We start from the raw sequence: 4,970 nt of genomic DNA on the forward strand, positions 1-4,970 counted from the left end.
GCGGTGTGAGGTTTAAATTAAAAACCCAACATTGCAAAACGTACGTTTAAACCCTTTGTTGTCTCGTGTCAACAGTGTGTCAAAATTGTTGAAAAAAGTCTACATCTGAAATAGGTTTGTTTTTAACCAAATTATCCCAAAAAATGGATTGGTAATGGTCTATGGAGGATGCCAAATATAGTTATCCCATTCACTTGTTCAGTTTGAATTCTTGTTTTGTTTTAAATTCAACTGCTCAATTAATCCTGTGCTATTCAATACCAGTTTTCCAAATAAAAACCCTCTTGTTGTCCTCGGGCAAAATTTGACCATTTAAAAAAGATCTACATCTGAAAATCTGAGTTTCTTTTTTAAAACCAAATTACCACAAAAAATGGTTGGATTCCTTACCAACGCTCTTGGCAAATACAAACTGATCACTTTCCTTTCCTCGGATCGTAAGCTATTAGCCCAAAATAATCGGAAATTCTGCTTTTTTAACTTCAAATACTAGGTACACCAAGGAAAATCACCTGGTAAGTGAAAACCTAATTAATTAGTCTCTAGACATCTGCAAAGAGGAGACATGAAAAACCGGTTCAGGAACCCTACAAAGAATCCGCACTTGTATTGAAAGGCCGGAACTTCATGGAAACTGTCTGTTTCCGCTGATTGATGCGTTTTGTAGTTAGCAGTGCACAGGGAAAAGAATGGAGTGAACAATGACTTTAGAGGTCGTTGAAGGTAACGAAAACGCATCGGCACGTTACGCGAGGATACAGTAACGGGATCCTGAAGTTAAACCATAGGTGTGCGTTGCTGTTTGGCGTCCTTGCATTTTTGTAATGTTTGGGTAATGTTATGGATGAAGATGCTAGCAGCCTGCATATGCCACAGGCTAACATAAGCTGTACTATGTTGCTAGGCTTAGCCTAGCATCTCCAAATATGACTACAGCTGACATAGGGTTGTTAATACTCTTTCTCAGCTAGTGTTTGTGGAGCTATACAGGGCTTAATAAACACATTATTACAGTGTTCACTACTCAATAACTCTGCGTGGTTGTGGTGGGTGATTGGTGTGGGGTATGTGTCTGTGTGGCTTGTTTGCCTGTGTGGTGTGTGTGTGGGGGTGGGTCGTCTGTTTGCAGTGTGTGTGTTTGGTCTGTCTGTCTGTTCTGTCTGTCGTCTGTGGGTGTCTGTGTCTGTCTGTATGTCGGTTTGCCTGTGTGTGTCTGTGTGGTGGGTCTATGTGTGTGTGTCGGATGTGTGTGTCTGCTGTTGTGTGTGTGGTGTCTGTCTGTCGTATGGTTGCCTGTGTGTGGTTCTGATTGGTGGGTCTATGTGGGTATGTCTGGTCTCGTGTGTGTGTGTGTGCGATGTGTCTGTCTGTCTGTCGGTTTGACCTGTCTGGGTCTGGGGTGTGTGGTCGTGTGGGTGATGTGTGTTGCTGTGTGTGTAGTGTCTGTCGGTTGTGTTGGCAGGTGTCTGTGTGTGTGTGTCTGTCTGTCGTTTGCGTCTGTGGTGAGTGGGTGTGTCTGTGTGTGCCTCGTGTCTGTGCTGTCTGTTGCCTGTGTCTGTGTGTGTGTGATGTCTGGTGGTGTGTGTGTCTGGCGTCTGTTTGCCTGTGTCTGCGTGTGTGGGGTGTTGTGTGTGTGTGTAGTCTGTCTGTTTGCCTGTGTGTGTGTGTGTGTGTGTGGGTGGCTGTGCGGTACTGTTGATTGTACTGTTGTGTGTGTGTGTGTCTGTGTGTGTTGGCTTGTAGTGTGTGGTGTGTGGATACTGTTTGCTGTGTCTGTCTGTCTGTCTGGGTGGTCTGTGTGTGTGTGTGCGTGGCTGTGTGGTCTGTGTCTGGGTGTGGGTGTGTATGTGGTGTCTGTCTGTTGGCTGTGTAATTGTGTCGTGTGTGTGTCGTATGTCTGATGGGTGTGGGTCCTCTAATATGTCGTGTGAGTTCAACTTTGTGTGTGTGTGTGGCGTTGTGCAGTGTGCGGTGTCCAAGGAGCGTTGACCCAAAAGCCGTGGACAAGTACAGAATATGACAAAGTTATCATCCTGATTGATGCAACTCTGTTGCAAGACGCAGGAGTTACGAGCACATTTTGTGTCAAACAAGCTTGAAGTAAGTACTCATCCAAATATTTTTCCACTGTGCTCAAAAACACTAATAGGTATTAAACTGGTATTCAACACAACAGAACAGAAATGGACACAGAAGTTATTAAAATTGGTGTGATGCATGACTGCAGGAGAGGCTTTTTTTTTCATATAACGACTTGTTTAGTCCTAGGTTAACGGCTTTGATGTTTTCGTTCGAGGTTCCGATTTGACCAGGTTTGGAAAAAAAATTCTTTTCGAAGAATCGTTATAAAGTGACAAACAAAAAAAAATCAGAAACAATGATGAAAGAAAACATCGCAAACATATTGGAGAAAAATAAAAGCGACAAGATTTTGTAAAACAAAAAGTAAATAAAAAAAAAAAATGGACTAAAACCTGATAAAAAAACTGACAGAAAAAAAGTGACTTCAAAAATAAGATTAAACATTGAAAAACAAATAAGTTGAGAAAAGTGTAGAAAAAGCGCAACCAAACATCACCCATGTGAACTACAACCCAGAAAACAGTTGCAGGGCAACGGGATGGGAAGACGACGCCAAAAAGCATAAAGCACAGGAACATGCAACATCGCGACCATTAAATAATGCAGCAGGAAGTTCATTATTCATTCAAAACGTCTTGTATTTAACAGGTTAAAACTCCTTGGATAAAAATCTCTTTTACAAGAGTGTCCTGGCAAGTGGCAGCGGCACGTTTCAGACAGACAAGTCGCACTTACGGGTCAATACATACACCACCCTGCACTCCCATATCAAACAGACAATGTCATCATAAAATACCAGGGTCTAAATCAATTTAAAACAGGACATTCAAGACGGCCTTTCTGCAGATGGTCCTTGAAAAAGCCTTTAAAGAATAACAAGTGAGACCAACTCGCCTATTCAACTGGAGTATCTTGTGAAGCCGATCCATGCAGATGGGCTGCAAAACAAAAAATATACAATAAGAATACAATGAGAACTGAAACGGCACGCAGTAGTTTCAACGGGGTTCAAGCACTCCCGCGCAAGTCGTCCCCGGCGACCCGGGGGAGCGCACAAGCACTACCCGCTGCGAGGACCGCCGGGAGGGGCTAGAATGGCATCCGTCAAAGTTCGGTTAAAATTCGGACGAGGGGTTCATGAGAAATGCACTGTTTTGGTATTTGTAGCGCCCCATAGTGGCCATTGTGGTACACAGCCTCAGGGCGGTCATAGCAACTATATTCGAACGTTTGGCTTGATAGCATTGATGTTGGCCGAGAGATGGCAAAGAGAATGCTTGCATAGCTAAATACCACAAATTGTTCGCGCAGGTAGATTAAGCGAATTTTTATCCTAGAAAATATCTTTATGCAAACTTTGTCAGGTCGGTCTGGAGATGCTATGTGCAAGGTTTCGGCGAATCACATGGCAACGTATCGGAGGAGTTCGTAAAAAAGAAGTTTTAGATAATCGCAGATTTTTCGCATCAAGTCATGGCGGACATGGGCGTTGGCGCTATATCACGAGATTCATAGGTTCCAGGGAACGCGTGGATGTAAGGTTGTTTTAAATTCCGATTGTACGGTTTGGGATCAGAGGGCCAAACGCGTTTTGGCTGGTATTTTAAGCAGCACCCTAGTGGTGGAAGGGGGTCAAAAAAACCCCCCATTTTTTTTGGCTGAGGTCTTGCGACTTTCGGGACAGTCGGAACTGGCGGTCGCACCATGTAAGGTTTAGGCTGCAGCACCACTTGTATGCGGAGAAGATTACTGATGAAGAATCAGAATGCGGAGGAGACAACAAGGGTTCCAACAGCCCTGTGCGTGAAATCCGTCGTATCGCCTTGGATTACGCGCGTTGCAAGCATCCTCGGGCATGGACCCCTATAATAGCCCTTTGCCGAACGTCACGGGCGGCTTTAGGGTACTGTAAATAAAACAGATCCTTGGGTGAAGCGTCAGGTGAGTGTCCCTGCAGACCTCGGGAGGATACAAGTGTTCCGATAAGGAGGGAAGAAGTCCTAATACTGCTTATAGATCAAAAAGCTGCCAGTGCATCACCGCAGCATCGAAGAGTGAAAAACCACCGCCCGAGGAATACAGCAAAAAACAGTGATGAGTGAGAGAGGTTGAAGTTTGGGATGAATCCAAGGCTCCGTGAGACACAGAAGTGCCAAAGCCATGAAGACAACGGGAGGGTGGTGCATGTATTAAAATATCACCGTAGTCCAAGGACGGACGAAATGTAGCATTTACAAGGGTGTTTTTTTTTGCTTCGAATGATAAACAGGGATCGTGATATAAAGAAAAAAAACAACTCCACATTTCATTTTTTACTCAATCTTGGCCATGCAATTGTAAAAGAACAGTGATTGGGGGGGGCGATTGTAATACCCAAGTATTTGTAATGTGACATCTTTCCAATTCTGTACCAGAAAGACTACAATGTTGGGACATTATGTAGTGACTTTAGTTTTTTCAAGAGGTAAAAGTAAAAGCATCTTTAAAGGTGTAAATAACTTTACTGCACTTATGTGATAATTTAGGTAACATTTTGTGATTAACGATCGTGTATATTTCCTGTGTATTGTATCTATACGGTATTGTACCTATTTCATTGCTACCTCTATGTTATTGTACTTAACTGTTATTGTAACCATTACTGTTCTTGTATCTAGACGTTATAGTCCCTATATGGTATTGGATCTATACTGATTGTATCCTACGGTATGGATCTGATACTGTATGTATCCATTTACTGTTATGTATCTATATGTATTGTATCCATCGTGTGATTGTATCTATAATGTTTTGTATCTATGTTATGATCTATATTTCTTGTATCTATACTGTCTGTACCACTATTTGATCATATAAGTGAATGTTCTATCTATATGTTATTAGTACCG

The sequence above is a fragment of the Etheostoma spectabile genome, chromosome 18, assembly GCF_008692095.1.
Source record: "Etheostoma spectabile isolate EspeVRDwgs_2016 chromosome 18, UIUC_Espe_1.0, whole genome shotgun sequence".
Classification (NCBI taxonomy): Eukaryota; Metazoa; Chordata; class Actinopteri; order Perciformes; family Percidae; genus Etheostoma; species Etheostoma spectabile.